Below are 17092 nucleotides of genomic sequence, written 5' to 3'. Positions count from 1 at the left end.
GGCTCCTGGGGCATGAGTCTGGCTTCTCCAAAGGACGATGGAGAGGAAAGATTAGCATGTTTATTTGTTTGTCCCTAAGGATGCTTAAATTTAGAAAAGGTTATGTATTGGTCAATTTCATGACAGCAATATTAGAAGTTTAAAACAGGGAGAAACAGTCCCCGTGGTCCTATTATTCCGACAGCCTGAGTGACCCGCTTTCTCTTCCCACTCACTGTCCTGAGATTTCCCTGGGATTTCATTAACGTTTAACCTGGCATCCAACCTGACCCACATAGGATTCTTACAGTACGGCAACTGGGCCTTACTGAGTGATTAAAGCAAAAAGCAAAACAAACAAACAAGCACAACTTTAAAAAAATCCTACGTAATCAAGTTGCTTCCAATTTTTAAAATCAGCTTGGTTTTCCTCCATGGAATTGTCTCACATCCTGGGAAATCAAGCTTGAGCCATCTGGTGAATTGTTGTGGTTAAAACTGAGCTTTGGGATTGGTGGTGGGTCCTTGTTGTTTTAGGGATGTTTCCCCTTCATACAAACAATTAGTTCTGTTTGTTGGCAATAGAGCACTGCCTACGTGAGATCTGAGCGTCTCTTTCCACTATGCTGTTCTGAAGTTGTTACTTATCACTGATCCAGCCCACCAACCCTGCAGTCAAAAGCTGATGGTATAAACTCTTTGGCTGACCTCCTCTGATCAGCTCCTTACACAAGTTCCTTGGGGTATTAGTCGGGGTCCTCCAGACAGACAGAACCAATGGGATGTGCATATATGGAGAGGAGATTTATTTTAAGGAATTGGCTGACAAGTTCAAAATCTGCAGGGTGGGCCGTCAGGTTGAAGAGCTGATGTGGTGGTTGCCAGTCTGAAAGCTGTTGGGCCAGAGAATTCTTTCTTGCTCTTGTAAGTCAGTCTTTGTTCTATTCAGGCCTTCAACTGATTGGATGAGGCCCACCCCACGGTAAAGAGGACAATCTGCTGCTGTACGTAAGTCTACCAATTTAAATGTTAATCTCAACTAAAAATACTCTTAAAACACATCCAGAATAATGTTTGACCAACCAGGTGTAACCAAAGTAATAAGACCAGGGCCAGGAGAAACCCTTAACTCAGGGAACAGCACCTTGATTCTTGTGTGAGTGGCTGTTTTCAGGTAAGAGTACAAAATAGTTTTGATTTCACCCTTGGATGTAAACTAGATGAAATAAGCTATGCTCACAGTGGCGGCAGGTGACCCTTGCCCCTTCATAGTGCAGCAAGGAGTTCCATTTCCCTCCATCCTTGGTAGCAGCTGCTATTATACAACTTTTTACTTGATTTATTTATCTTTAATTTTTTAATTTTTATTCTTTTAAGATTTTTATTTATTTGAGAGAGAGAGAGAGAGCACAAGCAGGGGAAGCGGCAGAGGGAGAGGGAGAAGCAGACTCCCTGATGAGCAGGGAGCCCAAAGTGGGGCTCGATCCCAGGACCCTGAGATCATGACCTGAGCTGAAGACAGACGCTTAACTGACTGAACCACCCAGGAGCCCCTATTACACAACTTTTTAGTTCTTCCTAGTCGGAAGGTTGTAAAGTTGTATCTCATTTTAAACACAATCCGCATTTCTCCGATTACTAATGAATTTGAGAGGCTCCTCGTGTATTGGCTGTTCCAGTTTCACTTCTGTGAATTTCTTTTTCACATTTTTGCCCATTTTTTTATTTTTTATTTTTTTCTTGCTGATTTGCATGTGTTTCTTAGTGGCTAGTTTCTGGATTTTAAGCTTTTGTCCTAGTTTTGCAAAATATCTTCTTCCAGTACCTTTCCTGTGTGTTACCTTTGTACAGGGTGTCTTGGTTTAAAGAGAAAGCTTTACTTTTGATGTCCGTAAAGCCATGGATTTTTTCCTTTGAAGTTTGTGCTTTTTGTGTCCCTACTCAAATCAGCTAGTTTTTGCTATGTAACAAACCACTCCAAAGCATAGCGGCTTAGGCCAACAATGATACATTGCTATGGGCTGGTGGGGTGACTCTTCTGGACTGGGCCTGCCTCCTGGGGCTGGATGGTGAAGGGGGGGTCCTACATCATAGGGACCTCCGCTGGGTGGAGGGGCTGCGCCTCCACTCCACATGGCCTCTCAGACTGTAGGCGGCTAGCCCAGGCTTCTTCACATGGTGGTCTCAGGGTTTCCAGCAGCAGGGGAAGGCAAGCCCCCCAGTGTACATGTGCCGTTCAAGCCTCTGCTTCTTCATATGGCTAACGCCCCGTGGGCCAAAGCAAGTCACATGGCCAAGTGCAGAGTCAAGGAGTGGGGACAAAGGCCCCATCCAGCTGATAGGAGGAGCTGCAAAATGTGTGTGTTGATATGTTTTAACAAACACTTTAGGTTCACAGAAAAATTAAGCAGAAGGTACAGGGATTTCCCACAAAGCCCCTGCCCCCGGCACGCGTAGCCTCCTTCACTATAAATGTCCCTCACCAGAGCGGGACACTTGTTATAATCAGTGACGCTTCATTGTCACATCTGGGTCACCCAGAGCCCATAGTTTGCCTTACGGTTCACTCTTGGTGTTGTACGTTCAATGGGTTTGGAGGAATTTATCATGACATGTAACTGCCTTATAGTATCATACAGAGTAGTTCTACTGCCCTAGGAATCCTCGGTGCTCTGTTGTTTTCTTTTTCCCAATCTACCTTGTTACTCTAAGCTTATAAAGATATTTCCTATTAGTATCTTTATAGTCTTAAAACTATTTGGTGTTTCTTTCTTTATACTGTGATTGTCAATCTATTTGGATCAATTTTCTAAGTTTTTCAATATTTCATTTATATTAATTTACATCTATTTTTTCCCAGCGTGAACCACATTTTCCAAGATCTGTTATTCTATAATCTGACTCCTTCCCTCTGATCTATAATGCCAGCCCTATCACAGAGCAATTCCCCATATACATGTGGTTCTGTTCTCAAACTTCCTATTCTATTTGCCTCTCCTATGCTGATGCTTGTAATCTGGGTCACTATCTGATAGAGCTCGTACAGTTGTTGCTTTTCTTGGCTCTTTGTGGACTTCTGTTCTTCTTTATTCATTTTAAAATTATTTTTTCCAATTACAAAATCCTCTTGAATCCATCAGGTTCTGGGGATCTAGGGCACAGCATGGTGACTATAGCTAACGGTACTATACTGTATACCCAAAAGTTGCTAAGAGTAGAGTTTTAATGTCCTCACCATAACAAGGACAACAAAATGGACATTGTGAGGTGAAGGATGGGCTGACCAGCCTTATTGTGGTAAACATTTCACAGTATAGACACACGTGTATCAGATCATTGCCCACTTTAAGCTTGCTTAACGATATGTACCAATTACATCTCCATAAAGCAAGAGAAAAAGTCATCTTGAGATTTTGATTAGGATTTGCATTGATTTAGAGATTAACTTAGGGAAAATGAACATCTATTCTGCGCTAAGCTGTCCCATTCATTAATACGGCACATATCTCTGTTTAATTAGGTAGTCTTTTATATCCTTTATCAGTGTTATTATCCCTAACTTCGTGTGATTTTTTTTTCAGGGGGTTAGGCTAATTCATAGGTACGTTACAGTTTTTGATACTTTTTCAATAATGTCAAACAGTATTGGTCTTTTCCCTGTATTTTACCAGAGTTCAAATATTATAGGTGTGGCCTAATAGAATGGTTGAAATGTTGTAGTGACGCCCTGAATCAGAGGGAAAAAGCATAATACTCAGAGTTATAACAATATTCATATCCGAGGCAACATCGCTTACAATACCTTCTAAAATGCACCGAGCGCATTAGTCTCAGGGTGAAATTAGCCTGGTGAAGGGTTCACCCCAGAGATTTTAGTAGATCTTCTGTCCCGGTAACACAAGAGGTCCGCCTCAGCAAAACTCACACAAGCAGAAGGTCATGAACGACTCTCTCTGGAATCTCCTTCATTTAGCAGTTCCCAAGTGTTCAAGAGTATTAACTGTTCAACTGCAGAAACTGGGTCCCAGAGAAGTTCAAAAACCAGCCAGATGGGAGAGAGTTTTATGGCACAAGTGGTATTATACCCAAGCAACAGAAAACCAGAGGGGGGAAAAAAAGCTTGCATTTCCATTGTCAGCACAATGCCTGTAATTGTCCTTTGTTCTGGGGGATAAACACTGAGAGACATGAAGGGCGAAACTTCTATACCTGAATTTCCATAATGCTGGGTGCTGGGGATTGTCATTACTTGCTCGTTGCTTGTCATTTTTGCATAGAAAAAAGGAATATAATAAACCTTTTGAGAAATACATGTTTAGACAGCTTGAGAGTACTTTGTCTTTTGGATGCATATGTGTGTTTAGCAGAATAATTCCCCGGTCTAGGGAGCAAATACCATAGGCATAATTCTTTTGTTAAAGACGATTCCCCCTTATTTTTGCGCTTTTTCTTTTTTTTTGGTTTTCATTTCTTTTTTGTTATATTTTTAGACCTTTTTGCATTTATTTTTTAATATCCGAATCCAGTGCAAGTATTTCAGTCAATGAGGAGGCGTGATGCAGTAAACCCGGGGAGCTCAGTGCAAAGTGCAACATCCTGCTTCATTGGACCTTTGGCAAGAGTCATTTTTCTGAGCCTCAGTTTACTCATCTGACACAGGAAGGGTTTAGGTGACCCCACATGTCCTCTCAAGCTCTAAGATTCTGGATATTTTCTTGGACCTTTGGCATTTGGAGATAGTTCTTGAGGTTTCTATAAATACAAGTGAAAATCAGCCACTTCTTTAAAACCAGTAGGAAGCTTCAGGAATGCAGTTGTCACCAGGTCTCTGAATCCCTGTGGAGTTGAATTAGAAACTGCCGGAATGGTGGGGCCCTCATAGGGCAGCAAGGGGCAGAGTGCTGGCTTCACATATCCTTCCAAAGTCCACGTTTTTCTTCTAGCAATTTCTTGAATTGCCGTGAAAATTGGAATGGATGAGAATTTTGGTTTTTCCACAAGATAAGAGGCTCACAGATAAAGCAAGTTATCTGTCTTTTGTTCCGACCGAAAGGTGACTTTACCAGAATTTATGCTGAACATCTAAGGAATTAATCTGGACGAGTGAGCTCAGCCTGACATGAAGATGCTCCGATGCCCTTCTTAGCAATGATGCTGAAATAGTAACAGCTTCAGCTTGCCGAGGCCGTGACAGCTGCCGGGGGGAAAAACACACAGAGAGAGAGAAACTAGAAAGTCCAAGCCATTCTGAAGATATAAGGTAGCAATTTAGAGGCTAGCCTCTTGAAAAGCTTATTTAAGCCCATCAATCAACCAATACCTATTGATTGCCTGCTGATCAAGTTGTCACATCTGTGTTCTCTGCCTTCCAGGGGCTTATGATTTGGTTAAGAGCTGCCCTCTCTGCTCCGGGCCACTGAGCCCCAGTGCCCTCTGTACCTTCTCAGGCTGTAGCCTTCGCCGTGCGGGTACGCATCATTAGATCTTCAGCTTTTCAATCCCTTCGGGTTCTCAGGCCCCCACGCTGTGAATCCAGCCACTGCTGGCTTTCAGTCGCCTGGGTCCTGACCTATTTCTGGCTAACCGTTCCACATTCTTAGACTCCACCTCGGTTACTGTTGTGTGTCCCTTTGCAACTCCAACCTATCTTTAGCCCCTGGTTCTGCTGAATTCTATAGCTGAAGACCTTCTCCCCATCCATCCTGGCTGATGGGACATAGTGAGGGTCCTGGGTTCCACTTCTGCGTCCTAGCTGCCCCAGCAAATCCTTGTCCATCGACTAGAGTCACTCTGCAGCCTTTCCTCTAAAAGTGAATGATTTTCTCAGGTAGAGGAAGCATGGTGGCAACGGAAACCATTCATTCTTTGGTGTCTCACCAGAAGGAGGACACAATTCCCAAGCGTCGACATTTGTGTAAGCTTTGGGATTACAGAGTCTAGCTCTGGTAGATTACCAGGGCAGACACAGTGGTTCGAAATTAACTTCAGTGAATTTCTTCCTCATGCTGCTGACACCATTATCCAGCCAGTTGCCAGGTTGAAAACCTCCTCCCCTCCTCATAGAATACTGTTGAGCGTATCTACAAAACTGTCCCCTCTTTGACCCCTCCTTTCCGTCACCTCGTTCAGGCCCTCATTCTCTCTCACCTCGGCCGGCACGAAGCTCTTAGCCCTGAAATTTCCACCACCACCCTCACCATTCCCCATCTCCTCTCGAACACGACAGCTTCCCTATGCCTTAAGGAGGGAGGTTTGCGTAGCTTACTAGCACAGTCAGAGATCTCCGCGAGCTGGCCTCCTCCCGTCACTCGTCACCACGTACCTGTGAAACAAGGTGGAGAAAGGCCAAATGTTCTTCCCGATCTGATCGGATACAGTAACTCTCATATTATTTCTGCCCTGACACTACAGATGTCTCCTTGTTAAACAGGCCCTGTATTTGCACCTTTGGCCTGAGCTCCCACTGTGCCTTTGCCTGGAATGCCCCCGGGCACCTCCCATCTTCTCTCGAGCTGCGCTCAAGTATGCCCACCATCCCACGGATCAGAGCGCCTCTCCTTCCTCGTGCTGCACTAGCATTTAGCAGCTTTGATCACCTACGTGTCTCTTTCCTCACCAGCTTATAATCCTTCCGCATCTAGAGACACGCAGCACCCCTCTTCCTGGCTGCCACGGTCACTGGTCATTGCACGTACTCAAGGAATGTTTGCCGGAACCAGTCTGTGCAAACACGTACCTGAATGTCTGGCTCCAGAGCTGGAGACAGACATACACACGCACGTGTGCTATAGGCACGACTCTGTAAGTGCACACTCGGGCACACATGCATGCCTACACTTTTATGCACACGCAGGCAATGCACACCTATGTGTGCATGCGCACTCGCTCACGGTTGTACACTCATATACACATGCTCACGTGCAAACTCACATGTATACATATGCACATGTGCACACACTTACATCATGGGCAAACCCACACAGATGTTCACACACACGTATACATACAAACCCACACACGGACACACATGCACACTCGCACCTTATCATTACCTTCTAAAGAGGACTTTTGCCAAGAGCGTTTGGTGAGGGACCCCAGGGTGCAACCCATAAGGCATGCGAGGCACCAGGGTTAGATTTTGGGGGTACATTTATTCCCCACATTCTTTCAGGGGGAGGAGGCTCTTCTTATGTAACCCCTCTGCTCAGAGAAGATGGAGTGACTTGGCTGATAGGAGATTTGGGAAGAATAAATTTCCTTCCCAATGTGATTGGCACAGACCCTCCCTGTTTTCCTCTTGGGAGCCACCATGTGTCAGGGTGTGAGTTGGGGGGCGGGCTGGGGAGGGACAGGGCTGGGGTGAGAGGCTGCCATGGTCTGGGCTGCTGTGACAGGAGCTCAGTATCAGAAGGCTCGTTGGCTCGCAGACGGAAGCCGCATCTTCAGTGTCAGATTCATGAAGGTGATGGCGTAGCCTGTCCCTGCCGTCTTTCCTGCTTTGCGTCTCAACAGGCTCATCAATCAGACAGGGAAGAGGGGTGTTATCTCTCGGGACCCCTCAAAGACCCTAACAGAGCTTGAATAGTTTACCACCTCTCTACTCTGACCACGTGCCTTCAAATTCACACAAGGAAGAAGAGGAGGCGAACGAATGGCCATTTGTTATCGAATGGTGTGTTTGCTTACTGCTTGCGATGTATGAGACATCCTTGCAGGTGTTTATCGCCTGTGCCTTGATATATGGTAGTTCTCCGCTATATGATACGATGCTTCTCCGCTCTCCCGGGGTTAGACTCTCCTTGAACAGAAGGACACATTCATGTTTACCTCAATCTGTTTACAACTTCTTGCTGGCAAGTGCCGTCCCACTCTGTTGGCTTCATCTCCCTGGGGAGCTGGTCTCAATCCCTGGGATGTTCGTCTTCCTCCCCCGGGTATGACATCATTGTGTCGGCTGTGCCGTGTCAGGGATCTTATCCAGTAGGATCTGTGTTTTCTTCATGGTGATAAGCTACCTCTGAAGACACAACGAAGTAGTCCTGTTTGTCACAGCGTGTGTAGCTCTGGGATGACACAGTCCCTTGCTCTGTGTCCTGTGACATTCAGCACTGATTCTGCTGCTTTTCTTTTTTTGTGGGCTTTAAAAACGTATTTTTTATTTTTTTTATTTTTTATTTATTTAATTTATATTTTTTTATTGTTATGTTAGTCACCATACAGTACATCATTAGTTTTCGATGTAGTGTTCCATGATTCATTGTTTGCATATAACACCCAGTGCTCCTTGACTTAGTAGCCATCACCAGGCTAGCCCATCCCCCCACCGCCCTCCCCTCTGAAACCCTCAGTCTGTTTCCTGGAGTCCATAGTTTCTCATGGTTCGTCTCCCCCTCTGATTTCCCCCCCTTCATTTTTCCCTTCCTTCTCCTAATGTCCTCCGTGCTATTCCTTATGTTCCACATATAAGTGAAACCATATGATAATTGTCTTTCTCTGCTTGACTTATTTCACTTAGCATACTGGCCTCTAGTTCCATTGGTTTGATGCAAATCGTGAATAATCATTCTTTCTGATGGCTGAGTAATATTCCATTGTCTATATGGACAACATCTTCTTTATCCACTCGTCTGTTGAAGGGCATCTCGCTCCTTCCACAGTTTGGCTAGTGTGGACATTGCTGCTATGCACATTGGGGTGCATATGGCCCTTCTTTTCACTACATCTGTATCTTTGGGGTAAATACCCAGTAGTGCGATTGCTGGGTCATAGGGTAGCTCAATTTTTTAACTTTTTGAGGAACCTCCAAGTACCAACTTGCGTTCCCACCAACAGTGTAAGAGCGTTCCCCTTTCTCCACATCCTCTCCAACATTTGTTGCTTCATGTCTTGTTAATTTTTGCCATTCTAACTGGTGTAAGGTGGTATCTCAAAGTGGCTTTGATTTAAATTTCCCTGATGGCTAATGATGTTGAACATTTTTCATATGTCTGTTAGCCATTTGTATGTCTTCTTTGTAGAAGTGTCTCTTCATGACTTCTGCCCATTTTTTAACTTGATTATGTGTTCTTTGGGAATTGAAGTATAGTTGACACACAGTGTTGCATTAGTTTCAGGTGTGAAACAGTGATTCACAGCTCTATACATTAGTGCACGCTCACCACAAATGTAGCTGCCACCCGTCACTGTACAACGCTATTACAGGACCATTGCCTACATTCCCTAAGCCGTACCTTTCATCCCTGTGACTTATCCAGTCCCTCACTGGAAGCCTCTACCTCCCACTCCCCTGCACCCAGTTAGCCCATCCCCCTGCCTACCTCCCCTCTGGCAACCTTCACTTTGTTCTCTGTGTTTATGGGTCTGTTTCTGCTTTTTCTTTGTTTGTTCATTTGTTTTGGTTTTTAGATTCCATATAAGAGTGGAATCATGTGGTGTTTGTCTTTCTCTGTCTGACTTACTTCACTTAGCATAATACCCTCTAGTCCCATCCATGTTGTTGCGAATAGTAAGACCTCATTCTTTTTTGCAGCTGAGTAATATTCCATTGTGCATGAGTGTGTGTGTGTGTGTGCACACACGTGTGTTACATATTCCTTGTCTGCTCATCTATTAGCTATGTAAATAATGCCGCAGTAAACATAGGGGTGCATCTATCTTTTCAAATTAGTGTTTTCATTTTCTTTGGGTAAATACCCAGTAGTGGAATTACTGATCATATGGTAGTTCTATTTTTAATATTTTGAGGAAGCTCCATACGGTTTCCCACAGTGGCTGCACCAATTTGCATTCCAACCAACAGAGCATGAAGGTCCTTTTTTCTCCAACACCCTTATCAACACTTGTTCTTTCTTATCTTTTTGATTCTAGCCATTCTGGCAGGTATAGGGTGGTGTCTCATTGTGGTTTTGATTTGCTTTCCCTGATGATGAGTGATGTTGGGCATCTTTTCATGTGCCTGTTGGCCATCTGGATGTTTTCTTTGTAAAAATGTCTATTTAGGTGCTCTGTCTGTTTTTAAATCAGATTATTTGCTTTTTTGGTGTTGAGTTGTATAAGTTCTTCGTGTATTTTGGATATTGACCCCTTATAGGATCGGCCATTTATAAACATCTCCTTCCATTTACTAGATTGCATTTTCATTTTGTTGGTGGTTTCCTTTGCTGTGAAATAGCTTTTTATTTTTGATGTAGTCGGAATAGTTCCTTTCTGCTTTCGTTTCCCTTGCCTGAGGAGTCAGATCCAGAAAAATATTGCTGAGGCTGACGTCAGACAGATTACTGCCTATGTTTTCTTCTAGGACTCTTACAGTTTCAGATCTCACATTTCGGTCTTTAATCAATTTTGAGTTTCTTTTTGTGTGTGGTGTAAGAAAGTGGTCCGGTTTCATTCTTTTGCTTGTGGCTGTCCAGTTTCCCAGCACCATTTATCGAGAAGATGTCTTCTCCCCATTGTACATTCTTGCCTCCTTTGTCATGGATCAATGACATAAGCATGGGTTTATTTCTGGACTCTCTATTCTGTCCTCTTGATCTATGTGTCTATCTTTGTACCAGTACCACTGTTTTGATATTATAGTTTTGTAGTATATCTTGATAACTGAGATTGTGATATTTCCAACTTTGTTCTTTCTCAAGATTGCTTTGGCCATTTAGGGTCTTTTGTAGTTCCATACAAATTTTAGAATTATTTGTTCTTTTTTTTTTTAAGATTTTATTTATTTATGTGACAGACAGACAGCGAGAGAGGGAACACAGCAGGGGAGTGGGAGAGGAAGAAGCAGGCTCCCAGCGAAGGAGCCCGTTGTGGGACTCGATCCCAGAACGCCGGGATCACGCCCTGAGCCGAAGGCAGATGCTTAACGACTGTGCTACCCAGGCGCCCCTAGAATTATTTGTTCTTTTTCTGGGAAAAATGCTGTTGGTATTTTGATAGGGATTACATTAAATCTGTATGCTTGGGGTAGTGTGGACATTTTAACAATATGAATTCTTCCAATCCATGAGTATTAACTATCTTTCCATTTATTTGTGTCATCTTCAACTTCTTTCATCAGTGTTTTATAGTTGTCAGAGTACAGGTCTTTCACCTCTTTGGTTAAGTTTATTCTTAGGTACTTTATTCTTTTTGGTGCCATTGTAAATGGAATTGTTTTCTTAATTTCTCTTTCTGCTACTTCATTTTGTAAAAAGAAATGCAACAGGGGTGCCTGGGTGGCTCAGTCGGTTAGGCGTCTGCCTTCAGCTCAAGTCATGATCCCAGAGTCCTGGGATTGAGCCCCACATCGGGCTCCCTGCTCATCAGGGAGTCTGCTTCTCTCTCCCTCCCCCTCCCCTGCTTGTGCTTTCTCTGGCTCTCTCTCTCAATTAAATAAATAAAATCTTACACAAAAATCTGTTGCATTTCTTTTTTTTTATTATTGTATCCTACGACTGTACTGAATTTGTGTATTACTTGTAATAGTTTTTGGTGGCACCTTTAGGGACTTTTATGTGTAGTATCATGTCATCTGCACACTTCTGTCATCTTTAGGGTGAGACCGATTCAGAGGAGAGTCTGAGATGAGGACAGGGTGAGAGACCAGTTCAGTTGGTTGTGAGAAAAGGTGACAATGACAGGGATTATTGGAGGGAGGGGCTCAGGAGCAGGTTAATAGTTGTGGCGTCTAGAACCTTGGGGGTTATTTTACAGATGTGGTGACCACCTAATCTGTCTCCAGTGAGGAAAGGAGAGGAAATAGCCTTGGTTGCAGCAGAGGGATTGAGTTCTAGAATGAGAGAGACAAGGCCTTGGCAGAGCATTCTTCTCGTGATGGCTTGACAATTCAAATAGATGTTAGTCTGCCCGGGATGGTCACCATTACTCTTCCTAACGGTCTCGGGAAGAAATAATAAACCTGTCACACTAAAACCATCTCACCAACTCCTCTTCCCAAAAAAGAGGAATTCTATTATTATTTTTGTTGTTTGTTTGTTTGTTTGTTTGTTTTTTGGTCTGGGGAAGCCAGCAATGACTGTATGTCTACCCTCACCCCAGGTTCCACTCAGATACCTGCAATACTGCAGAGCCCATTGATATGAGTATTATAACTATTTATGTCTCCGGCTAAGAGTCCTACCCATCTGGGAGGGAGGCTTGCAATTGCCAGCTTTGGAGGAGGGCAACAGAGAGTAGATCCACTTTAAAAATTAAAACTACATAAAATAAACGTTTCTAGAACCATGTGTTATCTTTGAGATTTTGAAACGGGAATGAGAATCTCTAAATGTAAAGCACTGTACCCTTCATGCGGTGTATAACTCCTTTGATGACATCTGCACAGGTCACTATGAATCCTCTCACCTGCCCCCTCACCCAGGTGAGGTGAAGGCCTGGCCTTGTACACCAGCTCAGAGTTCCCACAAACGTGGCATGTGCCACTGCTGGTGTTTGAGGCAATTTCAGTGACACAGAGATGACCCTCTTTTTTTACTTTAATAATTACATATCTATTTTCTTACACATGAGACAAAAATAATCAAAGGGCAGACATTTCAAAGAAAAGTGAGGAGAGGCCGAGAATAATGTAACAAAGGAACACAATTGGGTGTGCAGCATTTGGTATTTGCAAATAGGAGGGAGAAGAGTATTGAAAAAGTGTTATGGGGGGCTCATTAAGATACAGGAGAAATAAGATCAGGTAGAAAATGTGGAGTCTGTCAAGGACGACTTTGAGAGCAGCGATAAATGGCATGTTAGAAATAGTAAGACATGGGCTTTGGAGAAAATAAGATGGAATGCTAAGATTGAGAGGCTGAACTCTTAACCATGGATGCAGTGATGGCTATTTATTTCCTTCCTTCCTTCCTTCCTTCCTTCCTTCCTTCCTTCCTTCCTTCCTTCCTTCCTTCCTTCCTTCCTTGTCATCTCTGGGTGTGGTGGCATCACAATTAATTAAATTATCACTGGTGGTAATCGTGCTTCTGGCGATAGCAGAATAGGTTGTTTTGTATCAAGCTTACTCCTGAAAACAACTAAAAAAGCTGGACTAAGTATGAAAACATTTTTTAAGGCATTGGGGAGCTACCAAAGTACTGAGAATTTGCAGTACCAATGTTCAAAGATTTTCCAGGACCACAGTGAAAGCAAGCTAAACATAAGAAATAAGAGATGAGGAGAAAATCTCCATATGTTTAGAAATTCAGCACTTATAATACCTATGAGTCAAAAAAGAAATCACAATGGAAACTAGAAAATATTTTGATTAAGCCATAATTAAATTTTCCAAATTTCAAAATTGGGGGATGCAGCTAAAGCCATGTGGAGAGATATTTGTAGCTTTAATATGCCTACAGTAGAAAAATTTTTAGAGGCTGGAAAACCAATGATCTAAAAATCTATCTAAAGAATTTAGAAAAGCAATGAGAAAGTCAAATCTAACAGTGAAAAGAAGGCAATAAATAAAAAAGCAGAAATTAGTAGGATAGGAAATAAACCTATAATTGTTTGAATCAACAGTGCCAGAAGTTGGTACTATAAATTTTCCTCTAATGATAGCATTAGCCTCACTGCATACATTTTGATATGTTGTGCTTTTATTTTCATTCTGTTCAAAATATTTAAAAACATTTCTTGAGATTTCCTTGTAGATATTGGACTACATTAAAATCAGGAATTTCTGTGCATTTAAAGGATACCATTAAAAGAATAAAAAGCCAACCACAGAGGGTGAGAATTTATTTATTACACATATAAGTGACAAATGGCTTGGATCGAGAACATATAAAGAATTCCTACAAATCAATAAGAAAAAGACAACCCAGTAGAAAAATAGGCAAAAGACTAAAGAAACCCCAGACACTTCATAAGAGAGACTATCCAGATGACCAATAAATATATAAAAAGCTGTTCAGCATCACTGGTCTTTAAAGATATGCAAACTAAGCCACAGTGATGTACCTTTTTATATTCACAATGGTTAACTACCAATATTAAGTGTCAGAGAGGATGTGGGCCAACTAGAACTCTCATATGCTGCTGGAGGAATGTAACTTAGTACCACTTTGGAAAACTGTTTTTGCAGAATCTAAAACTGAACGTTTTTATACCCTATAACTCAGTAATCCTGTTCTCAGGGATGCAGCCCAGAGAAATGCAGAATGTTCACACCAAAGACAGGGAGATGAATGCACATGTCAGGCTGATTCACAGTGCTCGGTGGGGGGCTAATAATGGCCTCCAAGTATCCACAATCTAATCTCTGGAAACTAAGTATGTTACCTTACAAGGCAAAAGATATGATAAAGATGTTGAGATGGGAGATTATTCTGGATTATTTAGGTGGGCCCAATGGAACCACAAAGATCCTTACAAAAAGAACACAGGAGAGTCAAGGTCAGAGAGAAGAGGTAGGATGGAAGCAGATGGCAGAGAGCAGTAAAGATGTTATTACTGGCTTTGAAGATGGAGAAAGAGACCATGAACCAAAGAATACTTGTGGTCTCTAGAAGCTGTAAAAGGCAGCTTGGAGGCTTCCCTAAAGGCTGCAACGTAACACAGCCCTGTGGACCCAGTTTAGACTTCTAAGTTCCATACTATAAGATGATAATTTTATTATTTTAAGCCACTAAATGTGTGGTAATTTATTACAGTAGCAGTAGGAAACTAACATACGTTCCAAACTGCAAAGGGCCAATGGATACATAACAGCAGAATGGATAAATGAATGGTGGTATGTTCCTACAATGGAAGGCTATACGAAATTTAAATGTTCAATAACAGCTTCATACAGCAACAGGAACAATTCTCACAAATGTCAGCTTGAGTAAAGAAGCCAGACGTAAAACCATACCCAGCGTATGATTCCATTTATATGACATTGAAGGCTGGTGCCCTCCCGGTCTACTTGGGTGTCCCGCAGGTAGATGCTGAGTTGTCGAGGTGCATGAAATGATATGGCGGCCCCGGTTGTGATAGCTCACAGTCCTTCAGGAACGTGGCAGAGCCAGCCAGGGGGATAAGATAATTCGAGCAAGTACTATCTGGAAATTTTTGTTTACATTAGGTTCTGGGCTTCTTTGACAAAATCTGTATTCAGAGACAGTCCTCCATAAAACTGAACAATAGAATAATAGGAGGAAAGGCATTCCCTTTGATTACCTTTCAGAGGTGAATAATGGGCTAGGAAAGCTCACTGTTCTGCTTGCTTTCTAAATTGCCAAGCAGGAAGCAGGCCGGAGGGTGGAGTTGGCACTTCCCCACATAATAGGGGGCCTCTCAAGAAAGAATTTAAGGGAGTTTTGGCTGTTTTACAAGACTTAAGTCCTCAGAATAATTCCTTAGGCTGCTGTAACAGAGGGCTTTGCAAGTTTAGGGTTTGGAGCAGAAGGGTTTGGAAGGCCAGCAGTAAAGCTGAGCCTGCTCCTGACCGGTGGTGGCAGATCCATGGCTTACGTGGCCGGGAACATTCTACCTGAGTCACCACATCTGAAGGGAACAGGGTGATTAAGGTTCTGCATATTCAGTCCCAAACTATTTTGTACAAAAGCAAGTTTGAAGAGTGAAAGTCAGTGGGCAATCTGTACCTTCTTGTCTTTCATGCACTAGAAATGGCAGACGCTGATAAAACTCACTCAAGTAATACGGCGGTTGGCTTCCCACAAAGCAGTCTCATCTATTTAATACTGCCTATTGGCATCTGGGATGGCACTTAATTACTCTTCTCAGAGGGCTCCCTCTTCTGCTGCCCATGGATCTCTTCCAGGCCTGATTTATTCTGGATGGTCAAAGTTCCATCTTATTGCAAGGTACTCGCAAGAGTGGTCTGGAAGTTTCTTTTGGAAACTCGTTCACTTTCTTCTTATGTACGTAGTCATCTTGTGGACTATCACATTGTTCCACATTTTTACAGAAAGACTGTAGATTTACCTGCTGTACTTAAAAAAAAAAAAAATATATATATATATATTTTAAAATAGATATATTTATAAATAAAAAATATATATATATGGTTTGTGTTTTGTACAGTGCTGATCCTAGACCAAATTGTGGTGTGAGCCAAGCTCTCTCTTGAGTTCCCCAACCTGCCTGAAGTCTCTTCTCCATATGTTGGCTCTTAAGCTCTTGCCCAAACAAAATCCCTCTCAAGACAAAATCTGAAACCAAGTCATACCAACAGTTGTGATTGTCAACAACTATCAGCTCAACGAGTTGCCTCCATCATTTTCTGAGCGATCAGGGGCTGAAAGCAAAGGAATCCTGCACCTCAGTGTTTTAGGGAATAGCACACAAGTGAGTTTATTGCTCAGAGAAGCTTTCCTGGTGTCCCAGAAATCACATTAAAGAAGCAAATGACAGTTTGTGATGTTTCCTACACCCCCATTTTAATATCTCAGAATTGGCAAGGAGGGATTTAAAACCATAATAACCATTGATTCATTAGTTGATCAAACTCCAGGCCCCCCTCAGTCCTGAGTATAGCAACAAGCAACGGACACACCGCATCCCCTAGCCATCAAATCCTTCCTTAGGAGAAAAAGTCATATTTGTAAATGGAAATGATAGGGGTTTTTTCATATTTAATCCTCCAAAGTGCCCACCACAGCAAGCTGAGCATTGCAAGCTTTCAGGGGCTGTTTGTGGATGAATATCAGCTTATTACCTACTAATGTGCTCTCAGTTATTGCTTTGATGACTGTCTCAACAGTGTGTAAACACACATCAGCTAGAATTTCATACATTTCTATCTGATGGGAGAGAAGAGTATTTCAAAAACCAGATTTTATTCACCATATTTTAGTAGGATTTCAGATTTCCCAGGAAGCCAAGAATGCATATTTACTTGGACTGACCCAAAATGCAACACTTTTAATACCGACTTGATATATTTATGACCAGTCTCCCAAAATCATGTTCAACTTTATTTTTAATTTGACCGCTACATCAGCAGTTTTTTTCCCCCAATTTCTTATTTTTAGCAATGTTTTCTCTCTTTTTCTTGCTCTCTTGGAAATATTCATGATAATTAATACCAATAAATATTTATTCTTGAACCCTAGTGCTTTATTTCTAGTTGTAAAAAGTCTTCATACAGATTCCTGATTTCACCTTCACACATCCCTGTGAAATAGCTGAATGT

Source organism: Ursus americanus, chromosome 19 (genome assembly GCF_024610735.1).
Source record: "Ursus americanus isolate L20-20 chromosome 19, mUrsAme1.1.p, whole genome shotgun sequence".
In the NCBI taxonomy this organism is placed as follows: Eukaryota; Metazoa; Chordata; class Mammalia; order Carnivora; family Ursidae; genus Ursus; species Ursus americanus.
This window is presented reverse-complemented; position numbering follows the sequence as displayed.